Here is a 27,947-nt window from a genome sequence, read left to right on the forward strand (position 1 = left end):
CCAGCTCCTGCTGCTCGCGCTCAGCTTACTCCGTGCGCCTGCGAGCCAAGGTGAGTTCGTGTTCTTATTTCACACGGGGGCGCATAGCTTGCGCAACCCCCCGCAATGCCCCTCTGTCTGTGGGGAGCTTCCTCCGGGTCCTGTAACCAGCAGGCGTGGCCCTGCGCCCCACGCCCACCTGCCCGGGGGTCCCCCAGCACGGCGTCTTTGTCACGCTTTTTGGCATCTCCCAACATCCTCTCCCAGAGCCACAGAGCCTCCTGCTCCTGCAGCGAGCAGGGGTGTCTGGAAACGGAAATTGGATCTCCTCGCTCCCTGGCTCTAAGCTTCTCAGTAAATTTTAAACTCCCTGCCCCACCCTCTCTGCCTCCAGCCCTGCTCGTCCCCTCCCTTGCTCGCCTGTCCCTCACCCATGCCAAGTGGGGCCCCGCCCAGGTCCTCTGCACTAGCTGTGGCCCCGGACCACTCCCAGCTCAGCTCAGAAATCTGCTCTTCAAAGGGGCCTGCCCGGCCCGAGGGCCGCAGCCGCCCGGCCCACCCTCTCTCTCCTGTAGCATCAGCCCTCCATTATCCGTTGTCTCCCTCACTCACAGAACAGAACCCGCGTGGGAGCAAACACGGCATCCGTGTGGGACTCCACGAGCTACCCACCTGCACCGTGGCTGGTCCAGGACAGGCAAGCGACTCCCCCCGCTCCCCACTGCAGCCCAGCAGAGCCACCAGGAGTCTCTCACAGAGCACGTGCCCGGTGATCCTGTCCCACGCTGGGAAAGGCCCTTGGCGTTCAGGAAGCCAGCGAGGCACACTGGACCCGCTGCTCCCCGCCAAATTCCACAGCAGGACCTCAGGCACCGGGAAGCCACGAGAGGCACAGCATCACAGAAAGCTGAGGCTAGAGAGGGAGGTGCAGGCCCAGGGGCGCGCAGCCCACGGCAGCCCAGGCCCAGGCCACGCGGCTCCGTCCCCTGCCGGAAAGCAAGCAGAGCGGCTAGCACTGCCCCCTGCAGGAGGCACCAGGAAGAGGTCAGGGCTGGCCACCACTGGGCGACCTACGTCCTGTGCGCAGGCCTGCTCCCCAGTCACGCCACACACCCCAGGACAAGTAGAACTCCGCCACTCACAGCCGGCAAACCACAGAGCAGGTCACCGGCACCGGGGCAGCACCCGGAAGCAGCCACCTCCAGGTCAAGGCCAACACAGGGTCCAGGGAGACCGCATGCATGTGCCCCATGGCCCCTAAACGCCACGCAGCACCACAGCCGGTGCGGCAGAAAACGCACGCGACACACCCAGCGAGCCTCGCTGTCCTCACCGCGGGCCCTCAACGTCCCTCCACACTGGCTCTGTACCGAGTTACCTCAGTTCTGCCAGCAGCAGCTATTAAGCACCTACTGTGTGTCGGGTGTGACCCAGGCCCAGGACATGTGCCACGGCAGCAGGGACAAGTGGGCCCTCGCGGGGCAGGGTCCCAGAGGCCTGGGCTGACTTCCTGCTCTCGCACCTTTCCCCAGCTGTCACAGGGTGAGCAGAACAGGATGTGGAAGGAAAGCAGAGCTCAGGCATGCCTGGCACGAGTCCCTGCCGCCTCCCCACGCGGACCCCAGGCCACCGCCCGCACGGCCTGGCAGAGTGGCCCGGGGTCCAGCCCTGGACAGCCCTCGCCGCCCCAACCACTGGCGTGAGGCTCCCGACAGCACGGCTGTCGGTACTGCCTGTGAACCGCACGACACTGCAAAATCAGCGGCAGCCACGGCCAGCACCGGGCCCAGCATGCAGGGCCAGGCAGGAGTCCAGAAAGAGCAAGAGGGCCAAGCGGGGACTGCGGCCGCACAGCTGTCCCGCCCCATCCCCAGGGGCGGCAGGCAGACAGCACCACCCAGCGGATGCCCCAACAGACCCTGCACCGCCAGACCCAGTGACTCTTCCAGAAAAGACGGAAATCCAGACTTGAACGCGAAACCCGCCAATTTGTAAATGCTGGCAGCTAATTAAATTTTTAAAAATAATAATAACACAGTGAGAGCCAAACCAAACACGCAGGGCCGGCCGCAGCCGGGGCTGGCAGCTTTGTGCCTCCGGGTAAGATTCTCTGACTTCATCCCAGCCCACCCCTCCCCGTGGCACAGCGCTGGATGCAAGAGATCAAGGGAGCACCCGAGGGCAAGGGCCCCCCAGCTACCCCTCCCTCCTGGGGGGGATCTCAAGCCCACTTTGCACATGGGGAAAGTGACACTCAGAGCCCCCAACAGTTCAGCTGCAAACACACCGGGATCCCACTCGGTGTCAGGGCGAGGAACCACTTCCCTGGCTACCACCAGACTCACTGGGGCTCCCTCTGGCAGGGTCCCCAACCCCGCACCCTTCCTCGGGGGCCCTGGCCACCAGGAACCCCCACAGTGCCCTCCTTCCCTTCTTCTCCGGCCTGCCACGGGACACGTGCTGACCCAGTCCATCCCAGAAAACCCCAGAGGCTCCCACAAGGCTGAGTTGGGGCAAGACCTGTGATGGCAAAGCAGAGAGGGAGCACCCCTACCTAGGAGACTGGGCCAGGGTGGGGGGGAAGCACAGTGGCTGGGGAGGAGTCAGGACCACCCCCCCACCCCCCCACCCCCGGCAAGCTAAGCCTCCCAAACCCCACCACCAGGTCCCCTCACTGGCTGCCTCTGTCACCCAGGGCTGGGCTCTCACTGCACCAGGGTGGTGAGGGCTCTGTCCCCTGGGGAGCTCTTCCCAGGTGTGGCGGTGGGCGTGTGTGGGAGGCACCTGGAGCCTGCCACTTGGAGTATGTGAGAGTCTTGTGTGGCACACGTGATGGACACGCGTGGGACACATACCCTCGTGCACAGGCGTGTACGCTGCACATGCATTAGACAGCGCTGCCTGCTGGTGCAGCAGGCGCGTTTGAGCGACACCCGTGTGCCCGGCACGTGCACACGCAGCCTGCGCGTGCAGACAGGGACAAGGATGGGGAGCCCCCAGCCTGTGGAAGATACGGGGGGGAAGCTGCCTGGGGCTGGACTGCAGGCTGCGGATGGGGTGAGGGGCATGGCCGCGCCAACTCACTGTTCAGGAACTTCCAAGGGTCGGTGTGCCTGGGGGGAGGGGGCCAGGAGCGGCGTCTGACGCCGGAGCCCGCCATTCCGGCTCCGGGGGAGGGTGCCTCAGCGAGACCTGCCGACCAAGGCCGAGCAGCGTCGCCACTAACCCCGGGGCCCCCATCCCGCCCTGGCCTCAGTGCGTACATCTGTACAATGGGGGCCCATTCGCCGCGCTCTGACGCCAAGCGTGAGGCGCGGGCCGGCTGGCGGCCCTGCGGGTGGCGTGCGCAGCCCGCGGAGCCGTCGGGCATCCGAGAGGCCCCGCGCCTGAGCCGCGCAGGCCGGGGAGGTGGAGTCCCCGCGCGAGGGGCCCGCGCGCACTCACCGCGGGGAGCCGTGCCCGCCGTCCGTCCGCCCGTCCGTCCGTGCGCTCACCCCGCCGTCGGCGCGTCGAGAGTGCTGGCGCCCCTCGGCTGTGTGCGGCGCGGGGCGGGGCGGGGCGCAGGCGCGGGGGCGGGACGAGCCGCCCGGGCCCCCTCCCCTGCCTCCGCCTCCGGGGCGGGGTCTCGCCCGCCTGCCTGGGAGGGGACCCCGCGCGCGCGCGCTGCTCCCTCCCTGCACCTGGGACCCCCAGGCAGCGCCCCGAGTTCTCTGCTGAGCCCCGGTGCTCCACGGCTCCTCCCCGCAGCCCCTGCCCGCAGGCGCGCTGCGCTCGGAGGCCCGGATCTGGCCCTCAGCCGGCCTGAGCCTCAGTGTCCCCACCCGGAAGATGGACCTAGAAGCCTTGGGCCAGCTGGAGGCTCAGCCCCAGCGGCCCCCACCCCGGCTGCCTCCAGACCCGTTCACTGCCATGCCTTGGGTAGATGGTCCTAGGACCCAGCTTTGGGGCAGCCTAGGCTCGGCCTTTTCTCCGCCCAGCTCTGCTGCCTATGGCCCCGTGTGGCATCCGCCTGGCCCGGGACCTCTCTCTGAGGCCAGCCTTCCTCTCTGGGATGGGTTAACCCATTGATGGGCAGACGCCCGGAGCCCAGTCCTGCGGCCAGCACAGCACCAACAGGCCCTGAGCACTCTGCAAGCTGTAGACTCAGAAGCTGATCACGGGGCCTGGCCCCCACCATCGGCTGTCAGCACCCCCACCCCCACCCCCCTGCTGCCACCATCTGCAGACCCCCCCCAGCCTGAGTATGGTGAGAGGCCCCTAAGAAACGGAGCTACCTCCCAGGTCCTCCCTCCTAGTCCAGGGCTCCAAACCCTACCCCCAAAACCCACACAAGCAAACTCCAGGCAGTGCCAGGGGAGAGCAGCCAGGTGGCAGGGGGGCTGACCCAGAGCCCCTGGGCTGCAGCCTGGACTCCAGGGGGCTGACCCAGAGCCCTTGGGCTGCAGCCTGGACTCCAGGGGGCTGACCCAGAGCCCCCGGGCTGCAGCCTGGACTCCAGAGGGCTGTCCCAGAGCCCCCGGGCTGCAGCCTGAATTCCAGAGGGCTGACCCAGAGCCCCCCAGGCTGCAGCCTGGACTCCAGCCCAGGAAGTAGCAGGCCCAGTCCTTTCCCAGTACCCACTTAGTGTCCCAAAGTGCAGCCAGGCTCAGAAAGTTCCCAGAATTCCGCTTTCCATGCCCGTCTGTCTCTCTGCTTCTTCTCTCTCTCTCTCTCTCTCTCTCTCTCTCTCTCTCTCTCTCTCTCTCCCCCTCTCTCGTAAAACCCACATAGCATAACATTCAGAGCTTTAACCATCTGGAAGGGTGTGATGCAGTGGGATTTACAATGTCCATGATGCTCTCTTAGCGTTGGTCACTCCAGATTTCTGTCTGTCACTCAACCTCGCTAGCCTTTGACGTCTCAGATGACCCATGCCTGCCTCTCTCTCTCCTTCTCTCTCAAGGTGTCTCTCTTTCTCCCCTCACCCTGCCTTTCCATCTCAATTTTTTTTTAAATAATGTTCTCCAATACTCTTTTTTAAGAGTTATCTGTTTATTTGAAAGGCAGAGCAAGAGAGAAAGAGAGATCTTCCATCTGCTGATTTACTCCCCAGAATGCCACAACACCCAGATCTGAGCCAAGCTGAAGCCAGGAGCCTGAAACTCCACCTGCGTCTCCTACGTGGGTGGAGGAGCCCAAGCACTCGGGCCATCATCTGCTGCCTTCCCGAGTGCACTAGTAGGAAACCGCACCAGAAGTGGAGCACTTGGGACTCGAACTGGCGCCCCAATATGGGATGCCAGTGTCGCAAGCAGCAGCTGAACCCAGTGCGCCGCTACGTCAGCCCCTTCATCTCTGCTTTAACGTCAATCGGTCTCTGTCTCACTCTGTCTCTCGGTCTCTGCATCTCCTCTCTTCTCTGTCTCCCTGCCTTGAGATGTGGCTGGAATGGCCGCACCCCAGGAAGCCTCTCCGTGAGACCCCAGCAGAGGCGGCCCCTCCCTATCCTCCCTGCTACTCCCCTGCCCTCTCCTTAGAGTGCTGGTCACCAGCCCAGGCTCTTTTTAATTCACTGACAGCGGACTCTGGGGAGGAGAGCCTGGCACATGCACCAGCTGTGTGACCCCAAGCAAGTCACTGTCCCTCTCTGGGCCTTATTTCCTCCACCGTAAAACGTGCATAATGAGATCAGGGTCTCAGGTTGGCAAGATCAAATGAATTCAAACGTAAAAGTCCTCTGAATGAAGCCTGACCCAAAGGGAGCGCTCGGTGTGTCTGAGGAGTGAGAACGGACTGAATCCTTCCTTCTGTCTGAGGGAGGTGGCCTGGGGTCCTGGCAGGTGCCAGATGCCCGCAAGTGCCTATTCTCCACCCAGGCTGCTTCCCGGGCCAGGGGCAGTGAGCCGAGATTCAAGCTCACCCTGCAGCCCACAGCCCAAGATACGGAGGAGACGTGTCTCCCGCCCCACCGTTATCTGAGCCGGAGGTGCAGCCAAGGCGGCCGGCAGTTCCCCCCTGGAGCGCCGCCAAAGCTGTTATCGCACACAGAGCGCGCATCACCCACCAGGAATTTCGGGCCCAGGCCCTGGCCCAGACACAGTTGGAGGAAGTTCCAGGCTGATAAGGCCAGGGAAGAATGGCCACAGTGGGCAGCGGTGCTGTGTGTATCAGCAACCATCTCGCCAGCTCCTCGGGCACCAAGGCGCCAGGGCTTGCAGCGCGGGCTCACCTGCCCCACCAGGCCGGTAGACAGGAAGAGAAGGCCTGCTGGGCCTCGCGGGGCTGCGGCCTCCCTGGGGAGCCTTGGGAAGGCCACTGCTCTTCTCCCGGCCTCAGTCCTGGCACCGTGGGCAAAATGAAAGTAACAATCATAACGACCCCACCCAAGCACACAGGCTTAGGAGCCTGGGTCTGAGTGTCCCCAGCACGTGACATTCAGCAGGTGGCTTTGACCCGTGGCCTCGGTGGCCCTGTCTACAAAGTCGCACCTGTCTCCTAGGGTTGCCTTGAAGTTAAGATGCCCGGGGCGGCAGCAGCGCCCAGCCAGTGATAAGTTTTACATTCACCATGTGCCATCGCTAGTTGCAAACAAACTCAGCCACCTTGAGCTACTTGGAGAGGGAAAGGGACTAATGATGGCAGGGTCTCCAGGAATCAAACTTACAGGGCAACCACATGAGTGCTGTAGTGGAGGGCGCTGGGGCTCCCCACCGAACTGCTGCTGTCACCTCTCGAGGCTGGTGTGTCGCCCCCTGCCCCAACAGTGGGTTTCTGGGCTGGGCCCACTCCGTCATCTCTCTTGAAACCCTTCCAACACCTGTCCCTGGCTGCAAAGCAGACGGGCAAAGTCAACAGCTAGGCACCAAGACAACCAGCGGGGAATCCCATGGGCCCAAGAACAACAGAGGGGACAGCCAGTGGCTTTCAGACACAGGCCACCTTGCCCAGGGGCTGGCACCGCCTGCTGTCCTGTCTCCCAGCAAGCCCCATGGCAGCCAGACTCCAGACCCACACTGCACAGTGGGGCTTCCGGAACCTCCCAGGGAGCTAGAACCACCTGGAGCGTCCCTTGTTTGAACACCAAGTGTGACAACCCGGTTCCAGAATAATCAGACCCCAGGCGCCAGAGACGGGGCCGGGCTGCCAAACTTCAAAAACACAGTTTGGGGGCCTCGCTCTGGCCTCTGTCTTTGAGCTTTGGTGGGGGGGGGGGGGTGAGGAGTGCATGAGAACAAAGGGATGCCTCATCAGGAGCCGCTGGGGCCTCCCCCAGGCCCTTCCAGACCATTGCCCGGGACACCCTACATGCCGTGCCCCAAGCCCCAAGGCTTCAGCAAGTCCCTTCCCTTTGTCCTTGTCCCTGGACTGGGCTGCACCACCAGTCTCCATACTGCAGGCCCAAGGGAGGCCTAGGGCCACTGCTGCTGGCAGGGGGCATGAATGGAGCATGGGCAGCGGGTCACATGGTCCATCCTGGAGGCCAAGTTCAGGCCCTCCCTGGTCTGGACCCCAGCTGCCTCCCAGGCCTCCACCCCGCCCTCACATCCCAGACCGCATTGCAGCCAGGGAGAAGCCGGGTGGATCACAGCAGTGGGAACTGTACCAGACATGGGGCTGACTGGCTAAAGGCCACCTTGCCAGCTCCCCGGCCCCCAGCGAGGACCCTGACTATGGCCCAGTAGGTGGGAGCAGAAGGGATGTGCCCAACGCCCAGCGCCACCCTAAAGGAATGAGCGAGCCCTCCCCTGCCTGTCGCTTCCTGCTGGGGAGAGGAGGAGGAGCAGCCACCTCCCGTCACCAGGGGGCCGGGGGCCTAACCTCTGCCTCACAAGCCACCCCCCCCACTCCAACAGCAGGCACAAGTGCTCCACTGAGCGAGCTCCGTGTCCCACGACAGCTCAGAGCCTGCAGTCCAGCCCCGTCCACAGCTCCAGCTGCCAGTCCCTTCTCACTCAGATGGAGCCCAGCCTCCATTCCTGGGTGGGCACCTGGCCCTGGGGTGGCCACTGGAGTAGCTCCCCTCCCCCCACCCCGCCGCCCCCAGCCCTGGCGGAGGCTCAGCAGGCGAGGGGCCACTGCAGTCAAGTCGCTCAGCCCTGGCGGGGAGCCTGAAGCCAGGGGACCACTTGCTGCGGGGAGCAGCTTGGATGGGAGGGGAGAATTCTGAGCGCAGAACATCAGAGCATCTGACCACGGCTCAGCCTGTAACCACCACACCCCTGTGTGCTGCAGCTGCTTGGGCAATAAATGTGCTTTGAAGCTTCAACCCACTGCAGCCGGAGTTTCTTGCACTAAAATTCTTTTACCCGAGACCCGAGGCTATCAGAATTGGTGTCACTGAGGCCGCGGTACCTACCAAGTTCAGCACCTGTATTTTGGGGCTCATACTTTACAAAGTCCAGGCTCTCTCCGGGTGGTTGGCCTCGAACCAGGGGACAATGTTCGGGATGAAAAATACACTCCTATCCGGTGAACCACACGAAAGGTGCTTCCCATGAAGGGCTTCACCCAATGCTCTCAGCAGTCCCGGAGGTGCTAGATGTTATTACCCCATTTTACAGGCGAATAAACTGAGGCTTGTGGCAAAGCTAGGGCTCCCGCCCAGAGCAGCTCAACTCCAGAGCCAGCACCCTTTTGCCTGTGAATACTGCAGGGAGACAGTGGGCTCCCCATCACCAGGGGTATGAGAGCACGGGACCCCTAGCCAGGGTGACCAGGAGCGGAGGGAGCCAGCCCAGTTGCTCTTGTACTCTGGGTTTCTCCACAATTTCCCAAGCTCCCTGCTTATTCCAGGAAAACTGCCCAGCCTGCCGCCTCCCCTCTGGGAATGGCCAGCCCCTACCTCCCGGGGCCAGCTCACTTGTGACTCACTCCGGCCGGCCTTCTGCCTGCCGTGATGAAACTTCTGGCACTTCTCAGAGGTTCTGGTCACCCTGGACGGGACTTGGCCCAGCCTGGCTGTTCGGGCCAGCTCTCCTGGCAGGGGCAGGAGTGCTGAGCTCAGAGGCTGGGACCTCCCTCTATGAGCTGGGAGGTTCTGCAGTAGGATCTCAGAGCCGCCTCTCCATGGACGCAGTCCGGAGAGGGAAGGGACTTGCCTAAGGCCACACAGTAAAAACCCAAGGGACCCAAAAGAGGCCACCCAGGGGCAGGCCTGGTCCTGGCGAGTCTGTTGCCCGTTCTGAGCCTTGGTTTTCCCACCTGTGAAATGGAAAGGACTGGCTCTGACTTCGAGAGATGAGTTAGAAGACACAAATAAAGCACTTAAGGTGCACCAAGATGGTACCTTCCAAAGCCCAAACCGGAGCAAGGGCCCTGAAGGCAGAGAAGGCAGCGGGGAGAGGCGTCTGCAGCCACCTGCTGGCGGCTCTAGACACTGCGGCTCCAGAGGCAGCTCAGCCCCCTCAGAAGAGCGCCCCCGAGCGGGGACAAGCGTGATCTTGGCACCGTGCTCACCTCCCAGAACCCCAGAGCCGCTGTGCAGAGAACGGAAGACGATACCAGCTCGGGACCCGGCAGGCTGCAGAGAGGCTCTGGGACACGCACACGGCAGAGGCACACAGCCCGAGCAGGCCCGAAGGAGAGAGGCAGGCGGTGTTCAGCTGGCTCCTGAGCACCACGCTCCGGATGTTGCCAACAAAACTGGGCTCCTCTACGCCGAGTCCCGCTGCCTACTTATAATAGCGTGCTTTTTCCACCATTAAAAGAAATAACAGCCTTCAACACCAGCCAGTCTGTCTTCCAAGAGAGTCTCTTCCAACCCCATGTCTTACACATACGTGTGAGCGTGTGCACGCACGTGTGTCTCAACGTATGTCGGCACGACTATCCCCAGTCACCTTGCAAGGAACCCTTCCTCCTGCTCCACTTTCCCACGTGATGCGCTGTGGCCATTTTTCTGCATCAACAACCCACATCTTATTCCACCATCTTGGAAGCACAGTTTACGATCTCTTCCTCCATGATCATCACCAAATTTTTTTTATTATAAAAAGTGATTCGAAGAAGCACCCTGAGTCTCTATTTTGGGGCACATGCCCACCTCCGAGAAGTTGCGTGTGGGTTTTTAGACACTTTTGGTACCTGTTGCCAAAGGTCCCCCAGAAAGGTGTCCACGTGTCCTCCCACAGGTAACTGAGGAGGCCTGTTCCTCGCAGACTCACCCCGCTGGCTTTCATCCGTCTCCCTGGCTTTCAGTCGGTCCGTGAGGGGCAGGCGAGGCCTCACGGAGGAAGCTGGCGGCCATTTGAATTTATTCTGAGAACCGCAGGTGCTTGGCCTATGTCTGATCCCTAAAACGATGGTGGAAGGAAGAAGGCTTACTTTGGTTCACAGTTTTGGAGGTTCACAGTCCACAGTCGGATGTGGGTGGAGGGATGCGAGGGCAGGCAGGCAGCAGAGGGAGAAGCTGGGCCACACCCAGCTCCGGCATCCAATCCTCTGGGGAACACACCCAATGCAAAGACCCCGCCCACTGGGCCCTCCTCCTGGAGGCCAGAACTAGATCAACTCTCCTCCCTTCAACCATCAACCATTAGCATTCATCTATTCACCACTGGCATAAGACTTTGGGGACCAAGTCCTCCTATATAGGCTTTTAGGGTACAGCCAGACAATTATACAAACCATACCACAAGGGTATTTCAAAAAGCTTGTGGGAAAATGTAATTAAAACATCAGTTTCTTTGGGTACAAACATGGTGAAACCACACAGTTTCTCATAAGCACGCGTTTTCCATGACCTGGAAGACCTCACTCAGCCCCCATTCATTTTCACGGTTGGGGTGCTCACCCCGTGCTTGGGGGTCTCTCTGCGTGGCAGCAGTGCTGGCTCTCTGTCTGCCACGCACATGCTACAGATCCCTGGAGGAGAACTTTTCCACCTATGGAGCTGTTGGATGGTGATGGAGGCAGCCTTACCAGCATGTTTCGGTGCTGGTCTCTGGTTTTGAAGTTGTGCTTAGAAAGTCTTCCTCGGCCGGCGCCGTGGCTCACTAGGCTAATCCTCCGCCTTGCAGCGCCGGCACACCGGGTTCTAGTCCCAGTCGGGGCACCGATCCTGTCCCGGTTGCCCCTCTTCCAGGCCAGCTCTCTGCTGTGGCCCGGGAGTGCAGTGGAGGATGGCCCAAGTGCTTGGGCCCTGCACCCCATGGGAGACCAGGAGAAGCACCTGGCTCCTGCCATGGGATCAGCACGGTGCGCCGGCCGCAGCGCGCCTACCGCGGCGGCCATTGGAGGGTGAACCAACGGCAAAAGGAAGACCTTTCTCTCTGTCTCTCTCTCACTGTCCACTCTGCCTGTCAAAAATAAAAAAATAAAAAATTTTAAAAAAGAAAGTCTTCCTCCATTCTTTTTTTTTTTTTTTTTTTTTTGACAGGCAGAGTGGACAGTGAGAGAGAGACAGAGAGAAAGGTCTTCCTTTTGCCGTTGGTTCACCCTCCAATGGCCGCCGCGGTAGGCGCGCTGCGGCCGGCGCACCGCGCTGTTCCGATGGCAGGAGCCAGGTGCTTCTCCCGGTCTCCCATGGGGTGCAGGGCCCAAGGACTTGGGCCATCCTCCACTGCACTCCCGGGCCACAGCAGAGAGCTGGCCTGGAAGAGGGGCAACCGGGACAGGATCGGTGCCCCGACCGGGACTAGAACCCGGTGTGCCGGCGCCGCAAGGCGGAGGATTAGCCTGTTGAGCCACGGCGCCGGCCAAAGTCTTCCTCCATTCTAAATGAAACAGTTGTTTTATCCATACATCCATGTGTCCATCCATCCACCATGCAGCCAGCCACTGCTTCATAACTCAATGCCTTTTTGTTTTTAAAGATGCATTCTTTTACTTGAAAGGCGGAGTTACAGAGATGCAGAGGCAGAGAGAGAGAGGTCTTCAATCCGCTAGTTCACTCCCCAGATGGCCGAAACGGCTGGAGCTGGGCCGATCCATAGCCAGGAGCCAGAGGCTTCCTTCCAGTCCCCCATGTGGGTTTAGGGGCCCAAAGACCAGGATCTTTCTCTGCTGCTTTCCCAGGCACACCAGCAGAGAGCTGGATTGGAAGTGGAGCAGCCGGGACTCGAACCGGTGCCCATATGCTATGCCACAGCACTGGCCCCACTCACTGCCTTTCCCAGGCCCTACCCAGAAGGCCCCCTGGCTGCCCCATCCCACACAGCTGATCTGGCTGGTCCTCTCATACGTTCCCAGTAATTTCCAGAAGCTTCCGTCTTTAGGACTGTCAGGAGGGAAAGCACAGGTCTGTTTCCATAACAACCCTGGATCCCTGAGATTGCAGATGGCATCCATCTACCTGACAGGCAAATGACAGGGCTGCACCTGACCACCCCTGAACACGGTGAGAACAGTGAAATGGTGATTATAGGGACCCCGAGAGGGCATCACTCAGATTCCCCACTTGGGGCTGCATAGGTCACTGGCCACACCTCTACACCCACCCTGGGGTTGGAGCTGAGGCCACCCACTGAGAGCCTCTCCTAGCCAGCAACAGATCTCTGTGGCCACCCATGCAGGGGCACCCTCCCCCCGCCAAAACCAGGAGCACTCCCGTCCCTGGAGGAAAAGTTGCCAAGGCCTCCCTGGGGCTCTTTGCAGCTGCCCCGCATTCCAAGACCTCCCTCCTGATCCATCTCCTGCTGCTGCCCCCAGTCGTCCCAGCACGGCTACTGCTCACTTGGCGAAGGCCATGGCAGGCGAGGCCGCCGAGCCCATGGCTGCACTGCACAGATAGTCAGGCCGGGACCCAAGCACCCTCCCTGTACCCCTCTCAGCCCCGCTGTGTCTCCCCTTCACACGTGACGAAAATGAGGCTCAGAGGTGGCTGGGATGACCACTAACGTGCATTAACCACACGCAGGTGCCTTTAGCCTCCCAGCTGAGCACACAGAGCCGCTTGGCCCATGCTGCACAGCTTGGGACCCCACGGCGGGCCTGCCTCTCTGGCCTGGGCCTCTGCGCCCATCTCCTCGCAGCCCTGCTCCAGCCACGTCTTCTTTCTGCTCTCCCCAGCATGACTGTGACAAGGTACTAGGCGAGGGGATACCCACACCCTCTGGCCCATGCTGGCTGCGGCCCCTGGAAGCGGAGAAGTCCCCATGGAGGTGGGCCTAGCCAGCCCCGGCCTCCGGGTGTCTTAGGTCCATACCCATCCACTCCCCCAGAAACAGCCTCGTGTCTCCAGCTACGTAAGAACTTCCTATCCAGTGCCGTCCTCAGGGCCAAGCAAGCCAGTGCGTAGAAAGCACGCAGAAAGCAGCTTGCATGCAGTAAGTGCTCAATAAGCGCTCACTAGGTATGGGCCCTGCACATCCCAGAGGGCAGGGGGAGACAGACAGCCATCCAACCACTTTGCACACACAGGAAGAGGCACTGGGGTGGGAGGGCAGCTGGATCCAGATCTCCCCGCTGTGGGATATGGCTCACTCAGCGCAGCTACAGCCTCATCTCCTGCTGCATAGTTAACAGCAGGGCTTGGTGCACAGGAGGGGCTCACAGCAAGTGGAGTTGGACTCCGGGAAGAGAGAAGGAAACTGAGGCACCCTCTCAAGGAAGGGCTGTGGGAGGAGAGCCCGTGGCGGGGCCAGACTGTCACGGAAGCGTGGTGTTGATTCTGAGAGCAGCGCAACCACAGGAGGAAGCCGATTGGAGAATTCTGGGGAGAGGCGGTGGTGTTAGGACGGCGTGGGGTCCTGGGGAAGCTGTAGGCTTGGAGACATGCGGAGGAGGGAGATTTTACACCCCCTAAGCTGGTGTGGAGAGCCGGGGGGTGGGGGCAGGGATGGCACATCCTCCCCCGTCTCTCACCCTCATTCCCAGATCAGGGGGTATCGCTGTGGAGCTGGGAAAAGGCGCCCCCTGCACTTTCCACTGCAAGTTACCACATCTTTGTCTCCAACAGACTGAAGCCACGAAGGGAGACGCAGACTTCCGTCCTAAGAAAGTGGATGGGTGGGCTTTAAACACTGCAGGACCCGGGCGAGAGCTTCTCTCGCCTTCTCCCTCAGGCTCGCTCCCCTCTGCTCCATTTTCCACCAGGGCCATCTCTGCTGGTGACCAAAATGGTCCAGCAGTCTCCGCCCACACCCTCAAGTCCAGCGAATCAGAGCCATGGGCTATGGGTCTTCAGGCTGTCTCCAGTTGGATGGCCTCAAGTCAGGGGGCAGGGCCTGAGCCAATCACTTCAGGCAGAAGAGGGGTGGACTGTGCTGATTGGTTCAGCCCGAGTTATGTTCTCACCCCCAAACGAGGGGGATGGGAGGAGGCTCTATGCAGAAACTGGACTGTTGCCAGATGGGGGGGCAGGGGGACAGGGAGGGGAGGAGGATCCATGAATGGTCTCTGTAGGGCGGGTGAACTGGCAACCTTGGGTTTGAGGTCAATCCTTCTACATTAAACTCAGACACTGTCAAATACTCACTTAACTATGTTCTCTGACAATCCCCAGCAGGCACAGGGTGCTTCGGCAAGCTCATCGGTGATTGGCTGTCAGTTGTAGAAGGTCTCCCCCTTCCACTGCTCCAGCTAATCCAACCAATCAGAGCCCAGGGATTCCTCGCTCTCTCAGTCATTGGCTCACACTAGGCCGGGTACCAGAAGCCAGGCGCTCCACAGTGGAAGCATCCTGCATCTGATGGGAAAAAAGTTGTCTGCGGTCGGTGACTAATAACACAATAAGCAGGTTACACCCATTGCAAAAATGTTAGCCGGCAGGAGACAGCGCGACAGGGGTCCAGGGGCTCCCGGGGCCAAGTCGTTGAACTTGGTATGAAGAGACTCACACCGCAAGTGCTTCTCAGGGCGTTGATGACAGGCGACGCCGGCCCCTTAGTGCCCACAGCTGGCTTTCCTCTCTGGGCTATCCAGTACTCCCCGGAACCAGCTCCCACCCAGCGAAGCAGTCTTGTGTCTCTGGGCATTCGGCTTGTTCCCTGGGGCTCTTTTCACTTGCTCCAGATAACATCACCACGGCTGTCTCTGTGCCCATGTCTCTGTGACACAAGGTCGGGTAGCCAGGAGAGCAAGTGCTGGGTCATGAGGAAGGCTGACCAGCTCACGCCAGATGGGCGGTTCGGGGCATTCAGCCCCACGTGCACCCCACTGGCTGTTGCCCAGCGCCCCACCTCCGAGGCACGACACTCGCCAGCACTTGCCCGTGGAGCAGGTGTGAAGTGGTGTCTCGGGTGCCTCCAATTTGCATGGCCCCTGTCACGATGACGCTCCAGCATCCCGCCATCTGTGTGACAGCCGTCGGCACGGCCTCTGCGGGGAAGTTTCTGCTCACGTCCTTTGCTTCTGAAAACATTGTTTGCATTTTTGCAGCCGCTGGCTGCTCAAGCCCAGTCTGGCCGTGGGGCTCGCCGTGGGCCTCAGAGGAAAGCCGCCGCCCAGCAGCCTGGCCGGTAAGGCCCTGCGGTGGTTTGGCTCCCGCCTGCCACTCCATTCTCGATAGGAGCTGTTTCCTGCCTCTTTCCTCGCACATTCTTCCCTCCCCTGCAGGGCTTCCTCCACGTGCCCACACCCTGCTATCTACAAGCTCCAGCTCCTGCCGGTGTGGTGCCAGCCGCCAGGAGCCCCTCCCCTCCCCCGGGGGCCCACACCCTTGCCTTGCTGCCTCTCTCTCAGCCTTCCGATTCAGCAACAACATCACTTCCTCCACGCAGCCCTCCTGGCTTCTGCCTACTTCCACCTCCCAGATGGTCTAACCACAGGCCTGGCTCTTGGCACCGTTTCTGAGCCTTAAATGCCAGTGGGCTCGTCCGGCTGTGTCACTGGGCAGCAAATTTCCAAGGGCCAGAGCGTGGGTGTTTTGCTCTTGTGTGTATTCCTGGTTGTGGGAGCCAGGCAACACGCAGCCAGCTCTCCAAGACTGTCCGTGGAAGAGCAGGCAGGAGGGAGAAGTGTGGAGATGTCAGAGTGGCCACAGGGACTCGGCCCCCCAGGGAGAGCACCAGGACCCCCGGGGACCGGCGTCAGGGTGGAGGAGGCAGGCAGCTGGGGTCTCGTCCTGGCTCTGCTGGTGGCATTCGAGCTCCCTGCCAAGTCTCGCGTCCTCTCCGCCTCACCTCAGCTATCAGAGAGCACCCTGGGCCCCTTTCCCATCCCAGGGAGTGCCCCGCCATGGCCGGCCTGAGCTCTGACCCCCAGTTCCAGGCCCAGGGAACAGCAGACCCCAGACCAGACAAAAGGGGCCTTGTTCCCCAGCTCTTTGGCAGAGTCTCCCCCCCGCCTCTTGGCTGCAGCTGAACAAAACCAGATGCCAACGTGGGGGAGGAGCAGGCGGGTGGCGGGCAGCATCCCAGCGCCCCTCTCAGCGTCTGGGCCCCCGCCCAGAATTCCACGTGCCTCCCAGGGCAGCTTCCCTTCCCCATCCCACCCCCGGGGCCCAACCGGCACCAGGGCCTCGCTTAGTCCCAGCATTGCCCTCTCCGGCCTCCTGCAGAGCTCACACCAGCCCTCCCCGCAGGCATTGCCCCCCGGCCCATTTTACAGATGAGAAGAAAGGGAGGCTTGGAGGTCTCCGGGGCAGGGGCCATACAGGGGCAGCCCAACTGCACTGCTCCGGCCCACGGTGCGCCCCACCCAGCCCCCAGCTTTCCCTTGTGAAGACTGGGGGCTGTGGCTTCCCTGGGCGAGTCAGAGACCAGGCATGGGCTGCTGCCATTATCCTGCCCGCTAGACACGGCCCCGGGGAGCACAGCTTCACTCCGGGATTCACATCCGGAGTCTGCCCAGCACCCCCGCAGCTCCCTCTGCCGCCCCGCCAGCAGCAGGCGTCCTGGAGAGACTCCTGGCTCAAGGCCCCGCCCTGCCGCCCACCAGCTGAGGGACAGGAGTCAAGGGACTTCCCTCTGTGCGCCTCCGCGGTCCCCTCTGCGGCTCGCCTAGGCGGGAGAAGAGAACAAACCGCGGAAGTGGAGCCGCGGCAGCCTCAAGGCTAGGATGGCGACGGGAGAGAGGATCCCGAAAGCAAAGGGCCTGGGGCCAGCTGTGGGGCTGGCAGGAGTGTCACAGGACAGCCGGCGTGTGCGGCGCCCCAGACATCTCCGTGTGGCCGCCAGGATGCCCAGGGGCTGCCCCACTTGGAACCCCCCAGCTCCCACGGGCAGGGGGTGATGGATCGGTACCCACCGTGGATCCGTCTGTGGTAGTGAAATATATCCGCAGCCACCGGGCACTGGCGCGGATGTCGCTCGCCATCACTCTCGGATGTGAACGCCTCTGAGAGCTCATCCATGCTACTAGATGTCAGGAGTGGGCACCCTCCGTGCTGAGCTTGCAAGGAGGCACAAGGGGGCCGGGGGCTGGGCGCTGGTGGCATCCTGTCCCTTGATCTGAGCTTCAGTGGTGCTGATCCGAGGGGATGGGGTTTGTGATACAGGTGAGGGCGATGGTGAAAGCCGGGCTGCAGAATGCTCTTCCCAGGTCTGTTTTCATTGTCTGCCTCCAAAGCAAGGTGCAAGCAGTAGAATGCAGACAACCCCCCTGCCGGCACCCTCCAGCCAGTGGCCAGCCCAGGCCCACACAGCCGGGGTCTCAGCTACACCCCTGGTGCAAGAGCTCACCTGGCACCTGTGCTTGTGTGGAGTTAACACCTCCGAGGGCAGCCCTTGGGCAACGAGACTCAGGGGACCCCTCCCTTGCACCCTGGCCCCCTGCTGGCTCCCACGAGGTGCGCCCTGGGTGGGGACCTCATGCACGCCCCCTTTGCTGCCATCCCCCTTACTCTGTCCCACACCCTCTCTATGCCCTCTGGGACCCCTCCCTCCAGCTCAGCGACCTCTCCCACATCCTTACCCTCCCTTGTGGTCCCTGAACGCTGGCACAGGCGGAATGACTGAGGGATCAGGAGGCCGGGCTGGGCCAGTCCTATGCTGACCATAGCCATCAGGCTGTGTCCGAGGCCACGGGCAAGTCATAGGCCTCATCGGAGCCCCTGGCTCCTATGGTTTCTTCTGCAGGAATCTGTGGCCAAGACCCGTAGCTTAGGACAAAGAAGCGTCCCAAAGTCTACATGCTAAAGACAGCCAGAAGCATGGGGAGCCACACCCAGCCCGCAACCCTGGTCACCCCGAGAACTACTCCTCGCCCCACGGCACCAGCTAGATACATCATCGTAGGGGGCAAGAGGGGGCTGGCGTGCCTCCTGGGCTGGGACCCTTGCTTATGGGCCAAGAGTCTGCGCTCCCCTCCCCCCACTAACAAAGGTCAGAGAAAAGCCCCCGAGCCAAGTCCAGAAGACGGAATGGGCCGGCAAGGAGGGGGAGGGGCACCCCTCAGCTGAGAGCCCAACTCAGACCCCAGCAGCCCTGGCCCTGTCTGCGCAGGGGGGAGAGCAGAGCAAGAAAGAGTGGTCGCCTCGTGGGCTTGGCCTGGGTTACCTTGGGGGCTGCCCACCCTGGAGGGACACCTGACCCCAGGGGGTGGCACTGCCACAGCGGGGGGTCCTGTGGGCACAGCAACTGAGCTGGTGGGGTCAGTCTCAGTGCAGTCAAACGCACCAGTCAGGTCCCTCTGCTTTTGGGAAATTCGCAGGTGTCCCCTCGCAGGCAGGTGGGGCAGGGCAGGCAGCAGAGACAGAGGGAGCCCACGGCGTGAGCTTGCCTCGGCCCTGCCGTCCTGCCCCAGGAAAGATAGCTCACCCCTCCCCTCCCTGTCCCCAGCACCACAGGTTGATCCTAACCCTTGAAGGGGGGAGGGGGTGGCAGGTGACAGTGGCCTGAACCAGGCTCTTCATAGCTGAGGGTCTGCGACCTCCCGGATACAAAGGTGGGGAGCAGCGTGGTCAGCAGAGCCGGGGCTGTAGGCTGTGGCATCTCCCTGCCCATGTAACCAGGGCGGCCCAACCAGATGTGTGGGAGTCTCCACCCCCTCAGGGACATCGCCTGTGTCCAAGAGCCTCATCAACTCTCCCTCCCTCAAAGCCCCCCAACTCGTGCTCGCCCAGGGCCCAGCGTGCTCTGCCTCCCGGCCCAGCCCGGACCAGCTTGGATGGCTGAGCTGGTGAGCGCACCTGGGCCAGGGGGAGTGATTGAGCAAAGGGCCGACCAGCGTCACCAGAGACCCGGATGAAAACTATACAAACAGGAACGCACCAAACCCAGCCCCCTCGGAGGAGTCACTGGCTTGTGCTGAGCTGGCCTTGGCCCTGAGAGGGCGAGCTGTTTGTCCCCTCCCAGCAGCAAAGAGAAGGCCAAAGCCACGCAGTCATGTCAGCAGGGAGCAAGTTCCTAACCTCACCCGAACCAGGCCAGCCATTGGCAAGGATGCAGCTCGGCTCACCACATCCATCTCCAGAACTTTCTCCACTTCCAGATGCAAACGCCAGCTCCCCTCCCCCAGTGCCTGGCAGCCACCCCCTCCTCTGCATCTCTGGGAATCTAACTGCGCCGGGGCCCTCGCCCAGGTGAGGCGTTCACCACGTGTGGCCTTTGTGACGGGCTTGTTCCATTAGCGCCGAGTGCCCAAGGCCGATGCGTGTGGGCGCGTGGGCCAGGCTTCCCTTCCTTTCAAGGCTGAGTAAGGCTCTATTGTTTGCCCCTTTAGCCATCGGTGCTCACCTGGGGGACCTGGGCTGCCCCCGCTGTCTGGCTGTGGGGAGGGATGCCGCCGTGAACGCGGGAGGGTGAAACGAGGCTCCGGTCACTGCTTGCAGTCCCTTGGGGCAGGCAGAGACACAGCCTCCAACCGGAGGACTGCTGGCCCCTGGCCGCCTGGCTCAGGCTGGGATCAGGGCGAGAGAGTGGCAGCCAAAGTCCAAGGCTTGTTCTAGGGACAAGGAGCGTGGCTGAGTGGGCTGGCCGAGCCCAGAGGGGACAGGAAGGGGACGTTGTGCTAACACACGGCCTTGTGACCTTCGCAGCAACCCAGATCCGGGCCTCGGCGCATTTTACTTGCCCGGAATATTTTAAAATTCAGGACAGTTCAAGAGCTTGTTTTTCTGGCTTGCAAAGTCAAGGGCTCTGGCTTGGCCTGGGTCATTGAGACGCGGGGCCTGGGTCTGCTGTTGTCTGCAGCTCTCTGCAGACGTCTGTGCCCTAGGCTCAGGCTCCCTCCCTCCCTGGCCCCCTAGGAGCAGCTGGGGACGGCAAAAGCGCCCCCTCCTCCTGCCAAGGATATTAAGGCAGAGAGGTCAGGAAGCAGCTTTGCCAGGATTTGAACCCAGGGCTCTTGGGCTACACAACAGACTGAGTGAAAACTTGACTGTGGGGGCTGGTGCTGTGGCATACCAAGTTAAGCTATCACCTGTGACACCAGCATGCCATCTGGGCGCAGGTGCGACATCTGGCGTCTCCTCTTCTGATCCAGCTCCCTGCTGACGCTCCCAGGAAAGCAGCAAGGGGTGGGTCAAGTGCTTAGGCCCCTGCACCCACGTGGGAGACCAGGAAGAAGCTCCAGGCTCCTGGCTTTGGCCTAGCACAGCCCTGACCATTGCGATTGGAAGATAAGTCAGTCTCTCTCTCTCCCTCTCTCTCTCTCTCTCTCAGTCTCTCTCTCTCTCTCTCTCTCTAACTCTGCCTTTCAACAAATAAAAATAAATCTTGAAAAAGAAAAGAAAACTTGACTGTGCCTGGGGGCCGCTTGCTCAGAGAGAAATGTGGTGACTGCTCCCATCACCGCTGCCTCCCAGGGTCTTCATTACCAGGAAGCTGGAGTCAGGAGCCGGAGCTGGGACTCGAACCCAGACCTTCCACTGTGGGACACAGGGATCCTAGCTGCTGGGCTGACTGCCTACTGTCCATGAACTTTCTAAGCATTCTGTCCCCTCTATCGTAAGCCTATAGTTGAATACGCATTCGTCAGGTGCCTCCCACGTAACTGGGTGTTCTCCAGTTAAACACTTATAAAAGCGTACGTCCTCAGAAGACGCCAACGCAAGGCGTGCATATGTGTCACCAAAACTTGACCACGGTGCTGGCTTGGCTGGGGGAGAGGTAGTGTATCCTTGACCCCTTTTCTGTGTTCTAGGAAGCATGGTGTTACTATAAAGCGGTCTGGCTTGGGGGTCCAGCCCAGACAAAAATCATGTACAGCCTGTGAGCCCCTCGGGGACTGACCCTTGCCACCTGCCACCCTCAGACTGCCACAGCCCTGCCATCCCATCACGGGGGAGGAAGGGACCCTCCTGCCACCCCAGGCCTAGCCCTTGGATGGCCACACAGCGGCTGTGGCTGGAGACTTTGTCCCACGGCCCTGGTCCCCCAGACCAGATCAGCCCCAGGAGGGAGCTGGGGAGGGGGAGGCCTTCTCTAGCTCCGCCGTGTTTACCCAGTGGGACCCGGTGGCTGGGAGCCTCCCAGAGCTGTGTCCCAGCAGCTAAGGCTCCACAAAAGGCTTTTGTTCTGCGGCTCTCTGCCCTGCCACCCGCTGGAGGGAGGAGGAGGAAAGCTTCCTGTTGAGCATCTACCCTACCAGGCCCGCGCCAGGCTGCCTTTGTCCCTCCCGCAGCTGAGAAGAGAGCGGCGGGGCTTTGGGGTCAAGTTCAGGGGTGGCTGCTGCTGCCACGCACCTACTGCCGCCCTCTGGGTTTCTGCCCATCCCTCTGGGAGTCCCCTGCTAAACCTGGAGATGCCAGACAGATGTTAGCGTGGTCCTTGCCATCTCTCCAATACCTCAGGCCCACTGCAGACGCCAGGGGCCTCACAAGCCCCCCTGTGCAGCGTGGCTCCCTCTGACACCACCGTGGCTCTGGGGGCGCAGAACAAAGGAGCACACCCCTTGCCCTTTAACTCCTCCTTGATCGGTTTTTCCTCCCAAGCTGATAGCATAGACAAATGTGTCCCTCTCAGATATTTTGCTCTCAGGGTCTCTCCCCTAGATTGCCAGATTTGGTACATAGATAAACATACAAAATGCTGGGGGAGGCGGGGGGGAGAGGAGAGAGAGAAAGAGAGAGCTCTTGCAGTCACTGGTTCACTCGCCAAATGGCTACAACAGCCAGGTCTGAGCGAGGCTGAAGCCAAGAGCCAGGAGCTCCATCTGGGTCTCCCATATGGGTAGTAGGGACACAGGTGCTCTGGCTGTCCTCCGCTGCCTTCCCACGGTTCATTAGCAGGGAGCTGGATCAAAAGTGGAGCACGGGGCCGGCGCCATGGCTTAACAGGCTAATCCTCTGCCTTGCGGCGCCGGCACACCGGGTTCTAGTCCCGGTTGGGGTGCTGGATTCTGTCCCGATTGCCCCTTTTCCTGCCCAGCTCTCTGCTGTGGCCCGGGAGTGCAGTGGAGGATGGCCCAAGTCCTTGGGCCCTGCACCCCATGGGAGACCAGGAGAAGCACCTGGCTCCTGGCTTCGGATCAGCGAGATGCGCCGGCCGCAGCAGCCATTGGAGGGTGAACCAACGGCAAAAAGGAAGACCTTTCTTTCTGTCTCTCTCTCTGTTTCACTATCCACTCTGCCTGCTATTAAAATAATAATAATAATAATAATAATAATAATAATAAAAAGTGGAGCACAGAGGTCTCAAACCAGCACCAGCGAATGTGGATGCCAGCATCACAGCCGCCGGTTAATCCACCGCACCACAGCGCCCTCCGGCGGTTCTCAGTGTAAGTACACCCGAATACTGCACTGGATGCATTTGTATTTCATCGGCCAGCCTGCCTCCCCCACTGTTGATAACCTCACTGAGCGTTGCTCCCTGGGGTTAAAATTCCGATAGTTACCGTGCTAGAAACTAAAGTGCTGCATATTTACCAGCTTATTTTTTAAAATATTAGACATGACGTGATCACATAGATAACACATTTTCACAAACAACAGCTCCTTTTTTCTCAAAACCACAAAAAAAAAAAAAAAATCAGGGAGGAGAGTGGTTTTGTTTTCCGTCTTTGAAGATCTCTTTAGTGTCAGGCGTAATTGGAAACAGCTGGGTTTTCCTCGCCACCGCTTTGTCGCTCTGTAAAGACCTGTGGTCTTCGTTGACTTGTGTACAGGGAATCTGGCCGCACACAGCTAGGTAGAGAAGGGGAGAGAGGGGCCGGCACTGCAGTGCAACGGGTTAAGCTGGCGTCTGCAGTGCCAGTATCCCAACATCCCGTATGGACGCCAATTTTCGTCCTGGCTGCTCCACTTCTGATCCAGCTCCCTGCCAATGACCTTGGAAAGGCAGTGGAGGATGGTGCAAGTGCCTGGGCTCCTGCCACCATGTAGGAGACCTGGAAGAAGCTCCTGGCTTCAGCTGGCCCAGCCCCGGCTGTCGTGGCCATCTAGGAAGTGAACCAGTGAAAGATCTCTTCCTTTCTCTCTCTGTAACTCTGACTTTCAAATAAATAAATCTTTTTTAAAAAGAAAAGGGACCGCCGGTGCTGCGGCTCACTAGGCTAATCCTCCACCTGCGGCACCGGCACACCGGGTTCTAGTCCCGGTAGGGGCGCTGGATCCTGTCCTGGTTGCTCCTCTTCCAGGCCAGCTCTCTGCTGTGGCCCAGGAGGGCAGTGGAGGATGGCCCAAGTGCTTGGGCCCTGCACCCACGTGGGAGACCAGGAGAGGCACCTGGCTCCTGGCTTCAGATCAGTGCAGCGCCGGCCATAGCGGCCACTTGGGGGGTGAACCAACAGAAGAAAGACCATTCTCTCTGTCTCTCTCTCTCACTGTCTAACTCTATCTGTCAAATAAATTAAAAAAAAAAAAGAGGAGCATTTTAGGAATCTTTTCAGGTTTTCCTTTGCTATCACACTGAAACCCAACAATCCTTCTCTGCCTTCTTAATTAATTAATTAATTAAGAGAAGACAGAGACAGAGAAGTTCTATTCCTTGCCTCATTTCCCACATTGGGAAGTCAACCCATGTCTCCCACATGGGCGGGGACCCAAGTACTCAAGCCGCATAAGCAGGAAGCTGGACCGCAGAGCAGCATCAGGACTCGAACTCAGGCCTCTGAGAGGTGATGCCGGCATCCCAAGGTGGCTTCACTGCCAACCGTCTCCCCAACAAGTGGTTAATTTATTTTTTTAAGGTTTATTTATTTATTTGAGAGGCAGAGTTAGAGAGAGAGAGGCAGAGAGAGAGGTCTTCCGTCTACTGGTTCACTCCTCAAATGGCTGCAACAGCTGGAGCTGTGCTGATCTGAAGCCAGGAGCCAGGAGCTTCTTCTGGGTCTCCCACGTGGGTGCAGGGGCCCAAGGACTTGGGCCATCTTCTACTGCTTCCCCAGGCCATAGCAGAGAGTTGGATCGGAAGAGGAGCAGCTGGGACTAGAACTGGTGCCCATATGGGATACCAATAACGAAGGCAGAGGCTTAACCTGCTACACAACAGCGGCGGCTCCAGTGGTTAATTTCTTAAACTTCAGTTGCTAGGTGGCATCTGCAAAGATATGAATGAACTTCTCCTTCACAGTTAGGTGTCCTGTTCTTTACTGGCTCACCTACGCACGCAAGATTGCGTGACAACATGCACTGGTCATGTGGAGAATATTTGTTCACCGATCTTCCAAATGTTGATACACTTCATTTATTTTTGTATTTTTAAAAATTTCTTTGCATGCATTGCATAAATACAACTTGGGAACATTGTAACACACATTTCTTTTTTTTTTTTTTTTTTTTTTTTTTTGACAGGCAGAGTGGACAGTGAGAGAGAGAGACAGAGAGAAAGGTCTTCCTTTTTGTCGTTAGTTCACCCTCCAATGGCCGCCACGGCCGGCGCATCTCGCTGATCCGAAGCCAGGAGCCAGGTGCTTCTCCTGGTTTCCCATGCGGGTGCAGGGCCCAAGGACTTGGGCCATCCTCCACTGCCTTCCCAGGCCACAGCAGAGAGCCGAACTGGAAGAGGGGCAACCGGGATAGAATCCGGTGCCCCGACCGGGACTAGAACCCGGTGTGCCAGCGCCACAAGGCGGAGGATTAGCCTGTTAAGCCATGGCGCCGGCCGTAACACACATTTCAGTATTCAATAACTGAACGCCACACGTGTGACACCACTGCTGATCTCATCGGAAAAGCCGTGACACAGTGACTCTCGGAGCTGATACCAGCTTTGCAACAGTCAAATTTCCACTTGAACTCTGGAATTCAGTCACTGACAGCAATCCCCATCGTGTTCCTGGTGAGTGCGACACAGCTGCCATCAAGTGTGTCCAAGCCGGTGTCCTTGCCGGCACGGACGTGACTGCAGGATCCTATGCCTCCCTCCCTTCCTCGCTGCTGTGTGTGAATACCAAGGCCGAGGAGGCGCACCTCGCTAGTTGAGCTGGCGACTTGAACGACACAGGTGTTTTCCCTGGGACGCCCATCCTACTCAGGCACGATTTACGTGCGTGGAATACTCAAGAGAGTGGTTCAAGGGTCGGGAGCAACACAACTCCTAATTTTCAGGATTTATCAAGGACATGTCGCCAGTGCCTGGCAATGAAGTCTCCAGTGACAGCTCTGGTGCCCTGCAAACAGCAAGGAGAGGAAGGGTGAAGACTCAAGTGGGCTCGCCGTGGCACTAGCTTTGAAGTTGCAAATTGTCTGAGAGAGACTTGCCATGGCCAGGAGACTGCAGCCCATACCCGGAGAACCTGAGTGTGGCATAGAGTCCGCCCTGTAGAGCCCCACATCTCACACCTGCTCCGAGAGTGCCTGGGCAAGGGGTCTGGCATGCGTGTGCTTCCAGCTGATTCCCCCGTGGGTGTCAGTGCACGTGTCTGCCCCTCCAGGAAATAGAGCATTCATTTGCACGGGCTTGCTCCAGGTCCCGGGACCCAGCGGTCAACAAGACCCATAGCTCCGCCCGGTCCTGGGAGGCTCAGCAGCCTGTGTCCCCGCTTCCCTCCACCCCTGAGCACTACGGCGCTGCAAGACGTGGCACACCTGCCCGTGCACTCTGCAGACGATGGGTGTCGGGGCTGCTCCACTTCCTGGATCCTGCAAGCCATGTCGATGCCCAGGTGGGCAGATGACTTCTTCGCGACAGCTGTCAATCAAATAGCCAGGAACTGCAGCCCCCGGGCGGGAGGTTTCATGCCGCAGCAGCAATGCCTTGGGGTTCTTGAATCGTCTGATACATTTTTTTTTTAAGATTTATTTATTTCCTTTAAAGTCATAGTTACACAGATAGAGAAGGAGAGGCAGGGAGACAGAGAGAGGTCTTCCATCCGTTGGTTCACTCCCCAGATGGCCTCAACGGCCAGAGATGCTCCCATCCAAAGCCAGGAGCCAGGAGCTTCTTCTGGGACTCCCACATGGATGCAGGGGCCCAAGGACTTGGGCCATCTTCCACTGCTTTCCCAGGCCATAGCAGAGAGCTGGATAGGAAGTGGAACAGCCAGGAGTCGAACGGGTACCCATATAGGATGCCGGCCCGCAGGCAGCAGCTTTATCTAATGCACCACAGCGCCGGTCTCCGGATACGATCTTATGATGCAACGTTTCCAGCGCAAATGGAGGGCATGGCACAGTGCCCCTCCTCGCCCTGCCACCTGTGCCCGCACAAGGCCTGCACAGTGCCCAGCCTGGGACTGGTCGGCCGTGGCCCAGCAGCTCCCTGGCTGCGCCCCCAGACGATGGGGCTTCCGGCCCGAGAGCCCCACGTCCCGTGGGCTGTCCTGAAGGGGTGCTGGCACCCAGCCCTGCTAGGGTGCTTGTCCAGCTGGGCAACTGCCCACATGGTGCTGAGCACGCTGCCAGAGGATGCCGGCCTCGGACCAAGCAGTGTTATCTCTGGATGGATGCCTTCCCAAGGCGCCAGAGAGGCCGTCTCTGCCAGAGGCAGCGGCCCTGGCCCCACTGCCCTCCCTCTGCTCACCCGCCCTCCTTGGGATCCTCTGGCTCCGGTGAGCAGTGCCAGGAAGCGCCTGGAGTGAGCGAGGGTTGGGGACAGTGGGCCCAGGAGCTGCGCACTTGTTCGGGACCACACGGCAAGGGGGTGGCTGGGACCTCCTCCCCGCTCCCCTGTGAGCCGCCCTGTCACAGCTGAAAGGAGGGGCAGAGAGGACGGGACGGTGCTCTCCGGTTCTGTCCCGGCAATGCCCATGTTACAGATGAGGCCACGGAGGCTGAGACAGGAAGCTGGTTTCTCTTGGGATCGCACAGAGAGGCCCTGGGGCCTTGCTCATCCCTGGCCCTGGGGTGCAGTTTCCTGGGGACGGAAGCTCCAAGGGGAAGTGGAGGGGGCGAAGAAACGCGCAGTTTTGATGTCTGATTTTTGTTTTTCCCCGTCTGAACCCCGACTCCGTGCCAGACCCTGAGAGATGTTAGCCAAGCGTCAGCTGTCACTTCCCTCCCAGCAGCCGTGGGCGGGGCAGGCTCAAGTGCAGAGAGCAGAAGGGACAGCCCAGGGCCGCAGGGCGGGGCCCGGGAGCCTGACCCAAGCCCACGCCCTTTCTGTTACCCATCAGAGGCAGGGGCTTGAGGCCTGGAGGAGCAAAAGGCAAGAAAAAGTAGGGAGAAGGCCTCAGAAAACCAAGGTGCCCCGCCCTGTCCTCAGGCCCCCGGCCCCAGCACCGCACACCTGCTGATTCCACACAGTACCACGCCTTTGACTTTTGCACACATGCTCCTCCTTCTGTCTAGAATGCCCTTCTCCCAACAGGGATGCATTATTATCATCTCTTCAAGGCTTAGCTCAAATGTCTCTTCCTCCAGGAAGCCTTCCTGGGCTGGCACCCAAGAGCCCCCTGCACTGTCCTTGATGGGAGCTCTGGCTATGCCGGGAGGCTTGAAGTCACCAGAGACAAGGCCAGCTGAGGCACTGTGACCAGCTTCCCCACCGGGAGACTGCCTCTCCAGGGCTGGCCTCGGGAGGGGCAGGACCAGCCCCGTGGATGACTCATGACCCGGGTCAGCCTCCTCGGATGGAGCTCTGGCCCCTACAGCCTCGGCCTCAGGCCCGGGTGCCTGGCACAGCTCCCTGGCTCCAGCCTCCGACTGCCAACCTGGATGGACGCCCTGGTCACATCCCCTCTGCCCCAGCCTCCCCGGCACACGCACTGCTCGTAAATGCAGCCACCACCAGGGGCCGCCGGAGCTGACTGCGCCAAGCATCCTTCGGGAAACTGCTCGCTCCTTC

At 60.3% G+C, this 27,947-nt stretch overlaps 1 protein-coding gene across 2 annotated transcripts in view; it reads right to left on the reverse strand.

Moving 5' to 3' along the window:
- FBLN2 (fibulin 2) overlaps positions 1-3,480 on the reverse strand; it is a 65,765-nt gene extending 62,285 nt beyond the window's left edge. For both annotated transcript variants that reach the window (XM_062200597.1, XM_062200596.1), the window contains exon 1: positions 3,424-3,480. The gene's annotated coding sequence lies outside the window, so the exon portion shown is untranslated. The remainder of the gene's footprint in view (positions 1-3,423) is intronic.
- Positions 3,481-27,947: the final 24,467 nt, after the last annotated feature.

The sequence above is a fragment of the Lepus europaeus genome, chromosome 9 (genome assembly GCF_033115175.1).
Source record: "Lepus europaeus isolate LE1 chromosome 9, mLepTim1.pri, whole genome shotgun sequence".
Taxonomy (NCBI): Eukaryota; Metazoa; Chordata; class Mammalia; order Lagomorpha; family Leporidae; genus Lepus; species Lepus europaeus.